We start from the raw sequence: 20093 nt of genomic DNA, 5'->3' as shown, positions 1-20093 counted from the left end.
GAGACACGAAAATCCTAATGGAGTTTAAGAAATTTGTTGGATGTGTTTGGTTGAACACATAAATATTTGTTAAATTGCTTTGTGATTTTTTCTTGTTTTGTAACTTGGGAACTGAGTGGCAATTTTTGGGACAAGTATGCATAGGTGTGAAGAGAAGTAAATGCATGTACTACCGGAAGTGTAGGATCCATACTTGGATTAAGAAGAGTCATAATGTTACTAAGTCACTGGTAGTGGAGCTGGTTTTGTTTGTTTCCGTATTACCTGCATTTAGGTGATGATAGAGACTGATTCGAGATGGTCAATCTTCAAGATAGGGCCGATTCGAGATGACTGATCTCCTAAAGAAATAAGACTTGAAAGAGATATTATTTTCATCAAAATTCTTCTCTATTCAAAACAAAGCAATTATATCTATATAAATAAAAATGCTAATGGCTAAAAACTTGGAAATGAGAAACATGGGTGTAACCGCTAGTCTACTTTTGCTAGAAAATAAATAAATACAATAAGTAAATAAAATGCAATAATAAATACTAATAATAAGGGACATGGAATTGGTAGGCAACATGGCAGCAAAGACGTGGGTAAACCCATGCAAGGGTATAATGACAGATAGTAAACTGTCGCCGAAGAGTGTCACAAAGGCTTGTTCTAGTGTCTCTAAAGGATCTGGCCATGGAGGCGGCCTTAGGTATGGCACCAAAACCGTATCATGTGATGACTAGGAATCCTCAACCTTTGGCTAATGACGTATATCCGTCAACTCTTAATTTTGGTTGTTTATCATTATCTTTGATTAAAAGCTTTCAAATATGTAGTTTTCTCATATATTGTTTTTAAGATTTCAATAAAGAAAGTCAAATTTTACTTTAATCGGTGAGAGACTTGTCTAGTAGGGCAGCGCAATTAAGTCAAGGGTCCAATATATTACCATTTAGCGGGACCAAGAAATAAGTATTGAGTATGAGGTAGATATTTTGGAAAGATTATGCAGATTGATATCATGGTCTCAACTCTCAATAGCTTTTTTTAGTTACACCACACCATAATTTGAGCAATATATGTTGGTAGGCAAAATCTTTATATGCACATGTTAGTTAATACGTGAAGAGTAGGATTTTTTGATGTTATATATTTATGAAACTTTAAAGATGGGCTTTAGGGTGTAACACAATTCAAACAAAAATCAAAACTTTTCTTTGAGATCATGAAATTGATTCCACTTTATATTAAGAACAAATGCATATTGAAATAATTAAATTTTAAAAAACTTGATTGAAATAGCTGAATCTTGATAAAAGTTTAATGTAATGTAGCTCCATCGTTAGGTGTGACTTGGAAGTATCTATTTTTAATTTTTAAGGAGGTGGTCAGGACTGTAATTATTAAGAGTATATATATATTTTAATTTAATCTAAACCTTCACCAGATGCCATAGATGTATGCATGTCCCCCTGAAGTTAAACAACAAGACACCATAAAATTAAAAACTATAGGGAGCAAAAATACAATTTACGAAAATTAAAAGAAGATATAATTTGAACATACATCATATTTAATTAAAAAAATATGACGTCTGAAATTTAATAAATACATTCAATGGGCAAAATCGAATAGATGTCCAGAACTACTAAAGTTGTATTTTGAGTAATAAGAAGTTGTGATCGCACAATTGAACACTTAAAAAGTTAAAAGAAATGTGCAATTGAATGATATTAATATCTCTCTTTCCATGGGTACACTAGACAATTAATTGAAGATAACAATGTAGCTCTAAGATTTTATAAATAATAATTCTAATAAAATAAGATCCAAGAAAAAAAATTTCCTCTTGGAAACATATTCTCCGATTCAGACCTTTCATTCCTATGGCACAAACAAAATTTAAAGCAAGTCAAGTATTCCTATTAACATGAGAAATTTACAAAAATAAACTCAAGCCAACATAGATTCCTGAATCAAGTTTATAACTTCTCCTGCTTAAACACATATTGTTTTAACTCTAGTTGTTACATTGACCTAGTAATTTCAACCGAAATCCCTGAAAACAATTTGAGCACACTACAAAAACTCCATTGTTATATGTGTATTTAGCTTCCTTGAAGACAATTTCTTCACACCAAATATGCCATCAACAAACAAATATAGAATGAAGGTATCAAGAGTTATCATCCTCATTCTCTTTTCAATATTCATTACCTTGTTTATATCTTGCGTTAATGGTCAGGCAAGTGGAAAGTTAATGGTCAGGCAAAAAAACCCCTCATGGGACATCTGTGAACGATCCAGATTGTTGCAAACAAGGCAAGTTTTACACCACATACAAATGCTCACCTATTCTCATTAAACATACAAAAGCAACACTAACGATAAACAATTTTCAAAAAGGTGGGGATGGTGGATGCGTGTGATGGTAAGTATCACTCAGCATCGCAATCTCCACTGAGTTTGACTTATTCCTACAAGAGAGATCTCCTGGTCAAACCCGGGGTCAACACAGGAAAGGGAAGTCGCCGAGGTGGGCCCACAAAAATGTAGTACAAGATGATGACGTGGAATGGTCGCAGAATAAGTTTCCTCCGTTTGCAGTTGCGTTTATGCTTCCAGCTATGCAGGGGTTTGACAAGAAAAGTCATGGATTACTGGAAAACTTATCGCTCCATTGTCAAGAATGCACCAAAGCTTGGGTTCCATGAGGTTTACAAGGCTTGTTGTGGGTCTAGTGGTGGTCCCTACAACTTTGATTTGTCAGGTACTTGTGGGTCTGATTCTGCGAGTTCATGTCAAAACCCATCTCAATATATCAATTGGGACGGGGTTCACCTTACCGAGGCTATGTATAAAGTAGTCTCCGAGTTGTTTCTCAATGGTGCTTTCACTTATCCGCCATTCAAGTCCTTATTAAGAAGTAAGCAAAACTCGGCTTAGGTGATGACAAACATCTTTTTTGTAGTTGTCTATTTGATTTTATCATTTTCCTTCATCAATCATTCTTAAATTGGTCTTCAATGATCAATGGCTATATTTTTAATTTAAGCTAATATTAAGGAACCCTAAAAGACGAAACGGAGCATTAAAGTAACAACTCACATGATCCATAACATTAGAACGCTTTAATTGCCTACACGACTCTCCCGACTTTATGTCCCTTTAACAAGTACTAATTATCATACTTGACTATGTCTAAATTGATAAATTATAGTATGTGATAAAAGTGATAAAATGATGATTTTATGTATTTTACGGATAACAATAACAACGATATTCATTAGGGTTCATCTTAATCTATTCCAAGGACAGAAACCAATACACATCCATCTTGACCCTATCTGTTACTGGATTAGGTAGGTCTTTGCCTTGACCTGGTTTATAAACACCACTACAAGCCAAAGGAATAAACAATATCAATGTGTTTTCTTCATGCATCAAATTGGCAAATATGTTTTCATCATAAATAAACATTTAAACATTTTTTACAAACAAATGCAATTATAGTACACTTTTAGATCGATCACATTACTTTTAAAGATCTCCAATAAGTTCTTCATCGAGCATCAACAATTTCATGAAAAAAAAACATCTTCTACAACACTTGTTCATGGATCAATAACCCCAAATGCAAGCGATATCAATTCATTCGACAAAAGAAAATCATCCGGATCACTTAACCGAATAAATCCAATATCATTTTCCAACTTTTCATCATCTAAAACCAAAGAACTAAACTCATCTTCTTTAATATCTCTTCTTTCATCATCCAAAAACACCACATGCCCACTCCTCATATAAGGCTCATACACCTTACACAGCTCCACAACAACCTCACTCCTAAAATCATCTCCAAAACTCTTCAAATTCAACCCTTTTGAAGTTCTTAATGAAAGCATCACAATGTCCATAGCCATTTCCCATTCATCAACATCATCACCTTCTTGTGACAAATCAACTAATCCACCCTCCAAATTCTTGACATAATCTGTGTAATCTTTTAACTTCTTTAGTCTTGAATATCTTGTTCCATTGATATAACTAGCATAACCTAAGCCAATCGCGTAAAAAGGTTTGTTTATCCAGTATGTGTAACTGTGCTTGCACTCAAATCCACTTTTGCTATAGCTACTGACTTCATAATGCTCATAATTAGCCTCTGAAAGCTTTTTTGAAGCCATTCTGTAGAATTTTGCAGATCGAATATCGTTTGGAAGTGGAAACGCACATGGTATATACTTGTTCATCATGTGTACATGTTAATTTGTGTAAATAATATAAGAGGAAGATTAAATGATAAACTTACAATGAACCGAATTTGGTGTCTTTCTCAACTTGAAGGTCATAAACTGAGACATGATTAGGGTTGGCTTCAACGGTGAGCTTCAAACTATCTTCCCACATTTCTTGAGTTTGGTGTGGGAGAGAAAAAATAAGATCCAAGCTCCAATTCGTGACACCGCATGAATTAATAATCTCAATTGCCTCATGAACCTCGTCAACACCATGAGCTTTCCCACAAGCTTTCAACAACTCTTCTTGAAATGCTTGAACTCCTAAAGACACCCTATTCACACCCAATCCCATCAACTCTTTGAGTTTCTTTGCATCAAATGTTCCAGGGTCCATTTCCATTGATATCTCTTTTAGATTAATTCTGAAGTAGTTGTTGAAGAGTTTAAAATAAAGCTGAACTGGTCTGTAAGGGACCAGGTCTTTAAGAGAATAAAGTGGCATGATGTCATTCTAGTAGAAGCACATGTAGTAGTAGCATGAAAGTAGCTTGTCTGTTATTTGTTTTTAGTATTTAAACTTTCTTTTGTAATCGTTTCTTTACTCCATTTTATTCAAGAAGAAATAGTTTTGTGTTCTAAATTCTCTTTCTCGTTTACAATTTACAGTGTGAGTGTGTGTGTTTGTTGTGAATCCACAAGATCCCAAAGGCCCAATTCCAACAGTTGGTATCAGAGCTTTCGGGTTCACAATCAGAGCTTGGTGTGAGCTTTACTAATGGCATTCATAAAATCAAAGGAGAACGGGAATGGAGGTGTACCACTCCAATACCCGATGTTGTCACCCACGAACTACACAACATGGGCAATAAAGATGGAGGCAATAATGGATGCCCAGGGAATACGGGAATCCATCGAGCACCGGGTTGGCGCGGCTGTTGATGAAAAGAAAAATAAGAAGGCTCGAACATTCATATTCTAGGCGTTACCCGATGACGTGATTCTTCAAGTTGCACAGAAGAAAACGGCAAAAGAAGTATGGGATTCGTTCAAGACTCGTTACTTGGGTGCTGAACGGGTTCAGAAGGCAAGAAAGCATGCACTCAAGAGCGAGTTTGATTCTTTAAGAATGAAGGAAGGAGAAACGATCGGTGAATTTGCAGGAAAATTAAGTGGGATAAGCTCCAGTTATGTAAGCCTTGGTGAGAGCCTAGCCAATGGAGTGTTGGTTAGAAAACTACTTGATTCTGTCCCAGACAAATACCTGCAACTCGTTGCCTCCATTGAGCAATACGCAGATGTAGACGACATGCCGTTCGAAGAGGCCATTGGAAGACTCAAAGCTTATGAATCCCGCTTGAAGCTTCGATCCGATAATGCAGCCGCAGAAGCAAGTATGATGCTGAACCGATCAGAGGGACAAGATGGTCAGAAAACTCCCGGAAAGAACTCTGGAGGAAGAGGTCGAGGTTCTTCGCAAAATGACTGAGGGGGTAGAAATGGAGGTCGAGGAAGAGGCAGTTGGCGAGGCAGAAGTGGCCGGGATGGAAACTTGTCACACCCCAAAACCACGAACGGTGGAAACGTTCAGGGGTGGAGGACGTCATGTACAGTATCACAACAGTGTAATATAATAAACAAGCAACAACATCATCCATTGCATTATAAGTAAAGTTTAATACATGTGTGTTCTTTTATGTAATAAGACACCAAAAATATACAATCAAAATAAAAGACGAGACTTGTCTGCTCCGTCTTCTCAAAACCTGGCCTCCGTACCTGTCTACTGATGACCTGAGAATACAAGTTATTTTGAAAGCGAGTATCAGCTTTAAAGCTGGTGAATTCATAAGTATAATAGTGTCATTGCCTTGTTTGTGAAAATCTGTTATGAAGGCCATGTAAACCTTTAAATGAAAATGTTGAGGTAAGTATGAAATCCCTAGAAAAACCCTTATTTTCTATATGTATGAAATGTAGTCTTCTACCAAGACCCGAATGTTCTGTACGTATAAAGTGTAGTCTTCTACCAAGACCTGAATGTTTTGTAAGTATGAAGTGTAGTCTTCTACCAAGACCCGAATGTTCTGTTTGTAAAATGATAGTTTTTTCTTTGTATTGACTAGTACTAAAAGTGCTTAGTCTAACTCATCGTTTATGTGAATGTATCACAAAATAAAGTAAACTGGAAAAGGTACTACTGTCACTGGGTACTAGGACCAACACAGCATCGCATTAAGCGAAATGTATGACCTAATGAACATCCGAAGATTGTCCAATTGTCCTCTGTAGCAGCAGCAGGTGGGTGGAAGGGTTAGTCCCAATCGATCTACCTAATATAATTAGTAACCTTAGACCTCCGAAGATGGTCATTGACCACTGGTGCTAATCAGTGGGGTTCGGAATGGTAAGTCCCGTCTAGCTATCCCATTGAACCGGGATAGGAAAGACAATTTACACAGTAAGTACTAATAAATCATCCTCGTAGTCCTAAGTACAAGTATTCAGGTAAGTGAATACAGGATAATGCACCTATGTAAAAGTGTTCATGTATGGTATTCATGTATGTATGTCCATGTAGCAAGTAAGTATATGTAAACATATTTATGTATCAGGTAAGCCTCTGTAGGTATTCATGTATCAGGTAATGTACTAGTATAGACTCATGAATGAACTGACTCTTGTGTGATTCCTTGTAATAGAAGTAATGTTTGCTGTCTCCAAATTATCCCTATGATAATTTACTGTAATATAACTGATTGATCGTGTAGGTTTATACACTCTTACTACTCAAGGGTGTGGGAAACTAAATGAAAGATGTAAACTATAAAATCAATACATATATAATAATATAAGTGTATATGCATAGTTTAGTTCAAGAATGTAAAATGGTTTTGTAAAACATCTTATGGGTTTTGAACAATAATTAACAATGACTTGATGTCATTTTAATAAACATTTCAAAGGTAAAACATTTGGTAACAGTGTGTTTTTAAGATGTAAAACCATTTCATGCATCACATTTTGTAGCATGTGAAATCTGTTAAATGACAAACACCGTTATAAAATACATATCAATGATTCAATAACCTGTTTGTTTCTACTTGTATTCCCCCCTATTAAAGCATTTAAAACTATTTAAAATATTGATTAGGGGTATGAACTCACTTGAAAGTTTGAAGATAGCGAGATGGGAAACCGGGCAGAGTTTCGTCTTGAGAAACGGATTTTTCTCGGGATTCTCGGGAATCTTGGGAGTAAAATCGACCCTCGGGACTTGAGCAAAAAGACCAGAGCTTCGGGTTTGAACGGGCACGGAAATCGAGGCAAGATCATGAGAGAAAGGAGAGAAATGAGCAATTTTTACGGAAACCCTCGCATTCTATTTATAGGGGGTCTGAGAAGCCTCGGTATGCGGGGCGTACGCTCGTACGCAGCGCGTACGCATACGTCATGCATGAGCGAGTCCTCGACTGCCTCGGCTTCGGATGGGACGGATCGGATGGGACGGGTCGGATGGGGCGGGTCGGTAGCTTCGCATAGGGGCGACGTGGACGGACCGAGACCAAGGCCCTCGGGTACGCGGGGCGTACGAGGTTACGCTGCGCGTAACTCGGATGAGGACGCTGACTCTTCCTTCGGATATTACCGGATTTTTGATTTATATATATATATATATATATATATATATATATATATATATATATATATATATATATATATATATATATATATATATATATATATATATATATATTATTTAATAAACTTCAAAAAATCATATCTCCTTCATACGAACTCCGTTTTCGATGGTCTTTATATCCACGCGAAGGTGAGACTACGCTCTACAACTTTCGTTTAGACTCCGTTGGAAAATTCCGAAATTATTTTTATTATTTAATTATAAAATGACATGATTAAGGAATTTCTTTAAAAATTCATAACTTCTTTATCTGACATCGGTTTTTGCAAGACTTTTCACCGCTGAAATATCATTGTCGAGACCTTCGATTCTCGTTTAGGTCATTCCGGCCAAAAGTCGCTCGATCTCCGATTCGAGTTTTTAGCTGTCTGTTGCTAAGCCGAACTTGGAAAAATCTTAACTTCAATATACGAAGTCGGACTTGGGCGTTCTTTTTACGTACGATCCCGGTTTAATGACATTTAAACATAGAGGGAATTTAAATAGAACTTTTTGGACATTTTATTATCAAAGTTAATTTTATTAATTCAAAAGTGGTTACAATACTTGACTTTTTAGGTCATTACAAAGATTTGAAATATCGGGTTGTCACAAAACTCGTCACGAGATAACAGCCAAGATCATGGGAAGAGTCGAGACAAGAAACACATCAAGTGTTTCAACTGTGATGTCTTTGGACATTATGCATCCAAATACCCTAATCCAAAACGTAACGAAGGCAATGTTCATCTCACTCAAGCACAAGAGGATGAGACAACCCTGTTACTGACAGTATATGGAGAAAAAGAAGAAGAAATGGTACTTTTAAACGAAGATAAAGTATTTCTGGGAAACCACAGAAACGAGAAGGATACATGGTACCTAGATAATGCCATAATGGTGCCAGCAACCATATGACAGGGGAGCTGAGCTATTTTGCGGAGCTAGACGAAAACATCACCGGTCAAGTGCGGTTCGGAGATCGATCCAAAGTCCAGACAAAAGGAAAAGGGACGATGTTACTTAATTGCAAGAACAAAGAACAATTGATCATTGTAGATGTTTACTACATTCCAGCTCTCCGTAGTAACATTCTTAGTTTGGGACAGATGACGGAAGAAGGATACGACATCCAAATGAAAGAAAATTTTCTGAAGGTGCATGACAAATACGAGAAACTCGTGATGAAGGGATAGCGTTCATATAACTGCTTGTATAAGATCGTGTTGCACATAACCCAACGTGTTTGCCTCCATGTGAAACTAGATGATAAGGCTTGGCTTTGGCATGCACGCCTAGCGCATGTCAATTTCCGTCTACTAGAATCCATGGTAGAAAAGGAGATGGTACGTGGAGTCCCAAAATTAAAGCACCCATCACAAGTCTGTGAAGGGTGCCTTGTAGGCAAGCGAACTAGGCAGTCATTCCCACAAGAGTCTCAATGGAAAGCAAGCACTCCATTAGTGCTTGTGCATGCTGATCTCTGTGGCCCAATATCACCACAGACGATAGCAGGTAACAAATACTTTTTACTTATAGTGGATGATTACAGCAGGTATATGTGGGTATTTCTGTTAAGACAAAAGGATGAAGCATTTGAAGCCTTCAAGAATTTCAAAGTTCAAGTGGAGAATGAAACCCGGTACAAGTTGAAGGGTCTACGTACAGATCGTGGAGGTGAATTCGTGTCAAAAGAATTCACAGAATATTGCAACAAGAAAGGCATAAGGCGACAATTGACCGCTCCATACTCCCCTCAGCAAAATGGTGTAGTGGAGCGGCGTAATCGAACCATTCTTGGAGCCACAGGGTCGTTGCTAAAGGCAATGGAGGTACCGGAGATGCTTTGGGGAGAGGCAATGCGCCATTCCGTTCATATTTTGAACCGGGCTCAAACGAAAGGGATGAAGAATAAAACCCCATATGAGGCTCTGCATGGGCAGAATCCAACGTTGGATCACTTTAGGGTTTTTGGGTGTGTGGCCCACGCAAAAAGACCAGCAAATAAACTCTCCAAGTTAAGTGATCGTAGCATTACTCTTGTGTATCTCGGCAATGAACCTGGGAGTAAGGCCTTTAGACTATACAATCCAAGTGAAAAGAGAAAGTATGTAGCTAGAGATGTTGTTTTTGATGAAGCCACGAAGTGGAAATGGGCTGGGAATCAAGATGAAACCCATGTGCTTGGTCAAGATTGGGTCAGGTTTCCCATGAAACCCCATATGTTGAAGACAGAGAGAACCATGTGCAAGCCCAGGATGCAAAACCCCAAGATGGATATGGAAGCCCTAGTCTTCATTATGACTCGTTGAACTCAACACCACCACAGACGCCTATTTCTCAAGATAACTATGCTTCAAACACACCAATGCCTCAGGGATCTAATACAACATCCATGTCATCAGATCCAAGACCAAGAAGATCGACATATGATGATACACCAGTTAGGGGTTTTCGAAAACTGAGTGATGTGATTAATCGATGTACTCAGTTAGAAGACGAAGATGAAGAACTTATGTTTGCAGGAGAAGAACCCACTACGTACCTGGATGCCGCAAACGATCTGGTTTGGAGAGAACCCATAAAGAAAGAGATTGATTCCATCATTAAAAACGATACATGGGAATTGACTAGTATCCCTAAGGATCACAAACCCATCGGATTGAAATGGGTTTACAACGTAAAGAAAGATGCAGAAGGAAAGCTTGTCAAACACAAAGCCAGGGTAGTTGCAAAAGGTTATGTGCAAAAGAAAGGTGTTCACTTTGAAGAGGCTTTTGCACCGGTGGTTAGATTAGAAATGGTGAGGGTAATCTTAGCATTGGCGGCAACTGAAGGCTGGAAGGTTCACCATTTAGATGTAAAGTCCGCTTTCCTTAATGGTGTATTGCATGAAGAGGTGTACATAACTCAACCAGATGGGTTTGTTATAAAAGGGAAGGAACACATGGTATATAGACTAAAGAAAGCTCTTTACGGGCTTCGCCAAGCCCCTAGAGCATGGAATGAATGACTGGATAAAGTTCTGAAGGATATGGGTTTTTCCCGTTGCCCCCAGGAGTATGGCACGTACAAGATTCAGAGGGCAAGTACAAACTTGTTAGTTGGTGTGTACGTGGATGATCTGATAGTAATAGGATCAAGTAACGGGTTAATTGATACCTTCAAGAAAAAGATGCAGAAAGTGTTTGACATGAGTGACCTGGGTTTGTTGACCTACTATCTAGGGATCGAAGTAACACAAAAAGGAAGGAAGTATCCTTGTTAGTCAAGCTGGGTATGCTGAAAAGGTGTTACAAATGGCAAGGGTTGGGGATTGTAATCCCACCAAATATCCCATGGAACCTAGATCGAGTTTGAGGAAAGATGGAGAAGGTGAACCAGTAAATGCCAAAGACTATAGAACACTCATTGGAAGTTTAAGGTATTTAACTCACACTAGACCTAATCTTAGCTACTCTGTGGGTGTCATGAGTAGATACATGGAAGCTCCAAAACTGTGTCACCTTAATGCTTTAAAGAAAATACTAAGGTATGTTAAAGGCACAAAGGATTTTGGACTTGTATACAAGACAGGTGGAGATAAGAAGATAGTGGGTTTTAGTGACAGCAGCCATGGAACGGATTTGGATGATAGGAAGGGTACAACAGGAACCATTTTTTCTTGTTTGGAAAAGCTATCACCTGGTCTTCACAAAAACAGCAAACAATGGCACTGTCTTCATGGGAAGCTGAGTTCACAACAGCAACAGAAGCTGCATGTCAAGTACTATGGTTGAGAAGTTTAATAAAAGAGTTGACAGTGTGGAAGGAAGAAGCAGTCAAACTCTTTGTAGATAACAAGTCGGCCATAGATTTAATGGAGAACCTCGTTTTTCATGGTAGGAGTAAGAATATTGACACCAAGTTCCATTTCATACAGGGATGTGTTGAAAGAAAGGAGATACAAGTGAAGCATGTAAGTGGAGAAGAATAGAGGGCAGATCCTTTAACAAAAGCTTTACCACGGGTGTAGTTCTTGGAAATGAGAGACATGTTGGGAGTTGAAAGTATTGCAGGTTGAGCTTAGAATTAAGGGGGAGATGTGTTAGATTAATTCTGAAGTAGCCGTTGAAGAGTTTAAAATAAAGCTGAACTGGTCTGTAGAGGACTAGGTCTTTAGGAGAATAAAGTGGCATGATGCCATTCTAGTAGAAGTGCATGCAATAGTAGCATTAAAGTAGCTTATCTGTTATTTGTTTTTAGTATTTAAACTTTCTTTTGTAATCGTTTCTTTACTCCGTTTTATTCAAGAAGAACTAGTTTTGTGTTCTAAATTCTCTTTCTCGTTTACAATTTACAGTGTGAGTGTGTGTGTTTGTTGTGAATCCACAAAATCCCAAAGGCCCAATTCCAACAATCTCAGCATCCAAACACAATCCAAATTTTGATCTCAACGTGTCAAGGACCTTAGCAACGAGTCTTGGTGGCACCAACGAAGGTGTGCCACCACCGAAGAAGACGGTTTCAAGAGGTGGGTGTTGGTTAAAATTTGTTTGTGTTGCTTCCTTTTCGCGAATAAGAAGATGGATGTAATTTGAGATTCTGGGATCATCGTTTGCGGTTTCTATTGAAAAAGAACCCAGAGCTAATATTGGGAAGTCACAATAATGGCAGCGTTTGCGGCAGAAAGGGAGATGGACGTAAGCTGATGTTGGAGGGAGTTTGTAAGAGGGGGTCTCGAGAGTTGGAATGTTGGTTGAGGTATTTTCTCGAACAGTTGGTGGGCTTCGTGGTAATGCACTACAAAAAGATGCTAATTTGATGGGGAATAACTTTTTCGGGTAGAGGGTTGATAACATAGGGGCAATGGTCGACTTCAACATGGTTTTTTAGGCCTTTAGCATTCTCTTCAACAGAGATAAAGACAAATTATTTCCTCTTGCAACAAAGTACGTCGTCAAATTTCTGGAAATTTGCCATTTTGTAATGTGAACTGTGAGAAGTTGTGAGATGACAGAAAGATATATATATTTGTAACATTTAAGGGCTCGCATGACAATGACTAAAAGTAAAGGGACTGACCATGTATAAACATGAAATTTAATTTTGAAATCGATATTGTAGAAACATTGGGAAGCAGAAGAGTTGCGAGGACGGAGCAGCCATGAACGGCGGCGAAGAAATAGAGAAGAAGAATGGAAGTGAACCAAGCACTAATAACAAAGTACTCGAGAAGGTCGGAGAAGTCATCGCCACCTGATACCACAGTCAAGGGCAAAACTGGAAAGCATCGCAATCTATTGGATGCCACTCATCGTGTTCTTGGAGTATATATGGTTAAAGCAAGTGTCAGCACCAGTAGAGCAACAAGCATGTATCTTTTTGTCTATTTTACACTTACACCCCCTGTGATTTCTGAAACTTCCAGTGAACCCTCTTTACAACTGTATGATGTGTCTCTGACTTGAAAAAGAACTTGACACAGTTGATTGATGTTGTTAGACTCTTAGTTTATCAATGGTATAAGGTGCCCAAAGTCTAATCTTCCGCAACCTACTTCCAGAATTGGTGTATGGAGGGCAGTTTGGTCTTTTATATATTTCACAGTTAGAGTTAGGTGTTGTTTGTTTTTTCGAAGCAAAAATGTCTGAAGTCTGCGGACCGCCTCTGCAACCCTTTGTAGCAGAAGAGGTGGAACAAACGGCTGCAACATTTAAAAAAAAGTTTGTTTGTTTTTTAACATCGGCAAATTGCTGCAGTAAGTTAAAGTAAGACGTGAAGAGGTTTGAAGTAGCTGGTTTAGTGTTGCGCCACGCAGCACACACGCAACAGTTTTTAAGTCAGAAGTCTTCTGAAAAACAAACAACTGCGAAGGGCCAAGTGCTGCGCGACGCAGCAATAAGAGGTCAGAAGAGGTTTTTTAGAAAAAACAAACAGCACCTTAGTGGTGATTCAAAGTAGTGGGAATATCACCTGTTATTCCCTTTTGTCCTTTTCTTTAGTAGTAGTATATATATATTAGGGAGTAGTATGAGTGAGGTAGCTAAGAATTGATTTGGATACAACTTTGTTCTTTCTTGGAGACCTCCATTCCTCTCAAATCAATGGTATCATTATCTTAATATTATCACAGTTTCAGTTTGATCATCTAAATGCTTGATCCCAATTAGGTTAACACTTGAGTTTATGAATAAAGTTGTTACAACCCTATATACTGCCTATACAATAAAACAAGAATCAAGCCACAGACTTAATTTGTGTTTCAAACTAATGTTCAACTACTTGTTTCTTGCCAGATGTCTAAAGCACACTCTTTGTGTTATTTTCCACTTCGGAAAAATCAACAAAACCATCACTATCCGTTTATTTTCTTATTTCACTTGCTTGTTTATATCAATATGGCAAAAAATTTAACAAAACTAACCCTAATTATAATTTTGTTTAATGGTTGGTTAAAATTACAATATATATATATATATATATATATATATATATATATATATATATATATATATATATATATATATATATATATATATATATATATATATGATCAAAGAAATAGAGGCCGTTTGGTTTCTAGTTTGTGTAGTAATGATTTAGTTTTGACAAATAAACTGAAATTTGAAGGTTTGGAATTTAAAGGATTCAATTTTATAGTGCTAATAAAGTTGTTGAATTTGACACTGGAGTTGTCGTCTCTTCATCTTGAAAATTTAAACATTCTATTCTTCAAATTCAAATTGACATCGTGGCTTTTAGATTACAGTTCCAGAAATTCATATTGAATTGATTTAATAATTAGATTTTAGTATATATTATTCTTATTAATATTTGGAACTTCAAAAGCAACTCTCCACTACCACAAGTCAGAGGATTTCTTTTGAATGGAAGAAGATAATCAAATACAAAAAATTCACGGCTTTCTTTTACTGGGATTCGATTTTACCATCTTTAGTTCAAGCTCTTAATCGTTCATATTACATAATTACATATAATAGAGCAAACAACTCTCAAAAAGCAGATAACAAATTGAAAAACATGGAAAAATGAGAGCGATTGAGACCGCAGTTCTTTAGTGGTGAGAGCGATTAAGAGAGATAAGATAAGAAAAAGTGAGACACGGTAGTGCTTCACTGGTGTGAGTGACCGATTGATAAAATCAGAAGTTTGTGAGGACAAGTTCATAGGAGACGATGGGTGGAGTTTTTTTTTTGGGTGGAGATTTGATCGATAGGGTTTAACATACGATATTAATTGCACAAATGGCCTTTGATTAGTTCAAAATTGTCACTTTGTTCCAAAAAAGTTTTGATTACCACCTGAGATCCAATATTTTTATTTTGTTGCGAGTTTGGTCCAATTTCTTTTGAATTTTTTATTACCACAAGAGATCCAATCTTTTTATTATTTTGCGAGTTTTGTCTAATTTCCTTTGAACTTTTTTATAATGACAATTTTGCCCTCTGTATTTACTTTTTCAATTCTTTTTTACTTTAACATTTTTTTAATTTAAAAAAAAAGACAAAATTGCAAAAATGGTCCCTGTGGTATGCATTTTTTGGGGTTTTAGTCAAAACCACGATTTTTTTGGATTGGTAGTCCTTTTGAGCTGGTTTCATTGTACATTTGGTCCCTCAGTAAATTGAAATGCCTATAATACCCTTTGGGTATTTATTTTTTTATTTTTCTTTCATTTTTTAAAGCAAATAATTATTTATATTAATTTAAAAATAAGAGGTCTCTCTCTCTCTCTCATCGTCTACTAATAAAATGTGTCCCATTTGCATATTGGAAACCAAATCAATTTCTCCCATGAAATTATCAAATATTCACTTCTTCGAATAAATTGTTGATACTCCTTATGTTCAAGGATTTGGTTTGCCTATGATGAAACACACAAGCTCTTTAGGAAACCCAAATCGTTGATTCCTCTGGTGAAACAAACCCAAAAACGTCGGAATTTCACAGCAGTGGCGGAAATGGGAGGTGAAGATGGTGGTAGTAGGTGGTGATGGCGGAGGGTGGAGGAGCCCTGGTGGTGTCGTGGCGGTTGAACTACAGCGGCGGGCGGTGGCCATACTAAAGCACAACAATAGCCGACGACAGCAACGGTGTCAGAGTATATGGTGGTGGCGGGTCACGACAGGGGGAAGGTGGAGGGACTGCCACCATTGGTTGTAGTGGTCCATTTCTCCGGTTAAGTGAGAAACGGAGGAGATTGACAAGAAGAGGTGGTGTAAGGTGGTTTCTGGCAGCTTGCTTGACACAAATAGGGAGGGAATAGTGGCGGTGCTCGACCAAGATTGAAGAGGATGGTCTTCGGTGGGGCTGCAGTGGTCTGTGGCTCCACAACGGTGGTACGATACTCATGGTGGTGGGTTGATTATCTGAGCAAGAAAGAGTTTAGGGTTGTTGGTTGCCAAATGGTGGCCAATGGTGGTGATTCACGGCGGTTACTGGTGGTTCTATGGCGGAGCAGTGGAGGGATGGTGGTTATAGGGTGGAAAAGGTAAGGGTATGAGCTGACTTTTGTGTGATCAATGAGGAAGTTCAGTAACTCAAACTGATCAAGGTGGTGTTGGACATGGTGAGCGGGTACATTAGGAAGAAGCAAAAGTTTCACATTTTGTCTATGACCACATTTGATCAGGAAGAAAATGATTTTAGCAATTTCCATGAGTTGACTTTCGACTGACTTGAGAGAGAGAGAGAGAGAGAGAGAGAGACCTCTTATTTTTTAAATTAAATAAATATAAATATTTATTTGGTTTAAAAAATGAAAGAAAAATAAAAAATAAATATCCCAAGGGTATTATAGTCATTTCAGTTTACTGAGGGACCAAATGTATAATGAAATTAACTCAAAAGGACTACCAATCCAAAAAAGTCGTGGTTTGGACTAAAACCCCAAAAAAATGCATACCACAGGGACCATTTTTGCAATTTTGTCTAAAAAAATAGAAACCAGGTCTCTCTCTCTCTCATTCCCTCTCTCTCTCTCTCTCTCTCTCTCTCTCTCTGCTAACATAATCATCGGAAATTTTGAGCACCACCGCCGAAAAAGATGAACGCTACCACCACCATCGGTAAAAATGAACGTCACCACCAAAAAGCATCATTTTCCGATGAAGAAAAACAAACCCTCGATTTTTTGGTGATCTGTAAACGCCTCCCCTCTTCAAATCTAGATCTAGATCGTCATCGTTGTCGTTGGTTTTCAGAAAATGATATAGATTGTTGTTGTCATTGGTTTTCAGAAAATCATCATTTTATCACTTTTATCACATATTATAATTTATCAATTTAGACATAGCTAGGTATGATAATTAGTACGTGTAAAGGGACATAAAGTCGGGAGAGTCGTGTAGGCAATTAAAGCGTTCTAATGTTATGGATCATGTGAGTTATTACTTTAATGCTCCATTTCGTCTTTTAGGGTTCCTTAATATCAACTGAAATTATTAAAAATATAACCATTGATCATTGAAGACCAATTTAAGAATGATTGATAAAGGAACATGATAAAATCGAGCAGACAACTACAAAAAGATGTTTGTAATCACCTAACCCGAGTTTTGCTTGCTTCTTAACAAGGACTTGAATGGCAGATAAGTGAAAGCACCATTAAGAAACAATTGGGAGACTACTTTATACATAGCCTCGGTAAGGTCAACCCCGTCCCAATTGATATATTGAGATGGGTTTTGACACGAACTCGCAGAATCAGACCCACAAGCACTTGAAAAATCAAAGTTAAAGGGACAACCACTAGACCCAACACAAGCCTTGTAAACCTCGTGGAATCCAAGCTTTGGTGCATTCTTGACAATGGAGCGATAAGATGTCCAGTAATCAGCATAAACAATTATAGCTTTTGGCTACTTGTTGCATAGGTTTTGGATGTTGGTTTGAAGGATGGTGTTGTAGATGCAGCTTTGGTTATTGACATTGGCAACACAACAATGTCATCGCAGTCTGACTCTAGCGACAGGTACATGGCGAGGGTCAAGCAACCGGTTGAGGGGAGGCCTTGGACTACCGTATATTTTGCACCTGTTTTGAACAACGCCTAGCAAATAAAAAACAAATCAGTAGATAATAAAACAATCTCTGAACTAGAACATTATAACAATGTTTTAATTTGAATAACATTTCACAAAGTATACAAATTCAATGTTATTTTCAATGTGAAAATTAGCTTTATATACTATAAATTAATGTGACTCCTCCAAGATGTTCTGCCTCACTCCCCCACTTACCGGTACCCACACCCGGCCACACTGTGTCAAAAAGACCCCGACTATCCCGAACACACAAGGGTATTTAACCCCGAATTCACTCTATCTTCTAGTTTTCTCTCTTTAGACCCACCACTTGAGCCTCCTTGATCATATATAACAACGGAGAAATCACCATCATCCTCAAATAAACATCTCCAATCTAAGCACTCACCGCCTTGCAGATCAGGGCATCGGCCACTACATTGGCCTTCCCGGGGTGGTACAAAATATCGCAATCATAGTCCTTCAGTACATCTAACCACCTCCTATGCCGCATGTTCAGGTTCTGCTGATCCATAAAATACTTCAGATTTTTGAGGTCAGTAAAGATGGTGAACCGAACCCCATACAAGTAGTGCCTCCAGATTCTGAGAGCAAATACCCCCCCCCCCCCCATTCTAAGCCGTGAGTGGGGTAGTTCACCTCGTGAGGCTTCAACTGCCTCGAGGCATACGCGATCACATGCCCTCTCTACATCAAGACAACCCCTAGCCCTGAGATAGATGCATCACAATACACCACTAAATCGTCCAATCCCTCGGGTAGTGCTAAAATCGGGGCCTCACATAATCTCTATCTTAAGGTCTCAAAAGGCAACTACTGATCCGGACCCCATCGAAAAGTCACATTCTTCTTGGTCAAGTGAGTCAAATGTACGGCGATCTTGGAGAAATCCTGAATAAATCTCCGATAGTACCCTGCGAGGCCCAAGAAGCTATGGATCTCAGATGCATTCTTCCGTACTTCCCACCGCACCACTGCCTCAATCTTAGCGGGATCCACCAAAATACCCTCTTGGTTGATGATGTGCCCCCAAAACAACACCTCACGCAACCAGAAATCACACTTTGAGAACTTGGCATAAATCCTTTCCGTCCTCATGGTCTCCAATACCTCCCTTAAATGCTGCTCGTGCTGCTCCTTGGTCTTAGAATAGACCAAGATATCATCGATAAAGGCGATCGCAGACTGATCCAACATCGGCCTCCACACCTTGTTCATGAGTTCCATGAATGTTGTTGGGGTATTTGTGAGCCTGAATGGCATCACCATAAACTCAAAGTGACTGGACTGAGTCCTGAAAGCTGGCTTCGGTATGTCCTCATCCCTAATCCTCATCTGATGGTACCCCAACCAAATATCAATCTTGGAAAACCAAGATGCCCTGAAGCTGATTGAACAAATCATCCATCCTCGGAATCGGATAACGGTTTTTCACTGTTAGCTTGTTTGTCTCCCTATAATTGATGCACATCCTGTGTGATCCTTCCTTCTTCTTCACAATCAGGATCGATGCCCATCACAGGGAACTGTTCAGACAAATAAACCCTCAGTCTAGCAGCTCCTGAAGCTGCATAGACAACTTCTGCATCTCAGGCGGAGCTAGCCGGTATGATGCCTTGGCTATCGGAGCAACATCCGACACTAAATCGATGCGAAACTCTACTTGCCTCTCCAGAGGAACCCCTGGCAACTCCTCAGGAAAGACATCCTGAAAATCCCATACAACCGGTACACTGTCCAAATCCGCCTTGGTCTCAATCCCTGTATCTGAGACGTATGCCAAAAATCCCGAACATCCATGATGGAGAAGTTTCCTAGCCCTCGCAGTCGAACAGAGGGTTGGTCCCTGCGAGGCCTTCTCCCCATGCATAACCAGTTCTCCCCCAATTGGGGTTCGAATCCTCACCAGCTGGCGCACGCAATCTATCATGGCCCCATTGGCCCCCAACCAATCCATTCTAAAGATCACCTTCAGTCCCTGCAACGGTATCAAAACCAGATCGATACGGAACATCTCTCCCCAAACACATTCAGGACACAGTCCCGATATACTCTTGCAGCACTCACAGTGCGGTCATCTACAACCTCAACCTCATGCGGGGAATCCAAAGTACCTGGAGCATCCTGGAACTTCTAGCT

At 38.7% G+C, this 20093-nt stretch overlaps 1 pseudogene; it reads right to left on the bottom strand.

The window, feature by feature from the left end:
* Nucleotides 1–3599: 3599 nt before the first annotated feature.
* Nucleotides 3600–12770, bottom strand: LOC111917452 (uncharacterized; annotated as a pseudogene).
* Between the last annotated feature and the right edge of the window lie 7323 nt (nucleotides 12771–20093).

The sequence above is a fragment of the Lactuca sativa genome, chromosome 4 (genome assembly GCF_002870075.4).
Source record: "Lactuca sativa cultivar Salinas chromosome 4, Lsat_Salinas_v11, whole genome shotgun sequence".
NCBI lineage: Eukaryota > Viridiplantae > Streptophyta > Magnoliopsida > Asterales > Asteraceae > Lactuca > Lactuca sativa.
The sequence above is the reverse complement of the archived record's forward strand: the minus strand, read 5'-3'. Positions and strand labels throughout refer to the sequence as shown.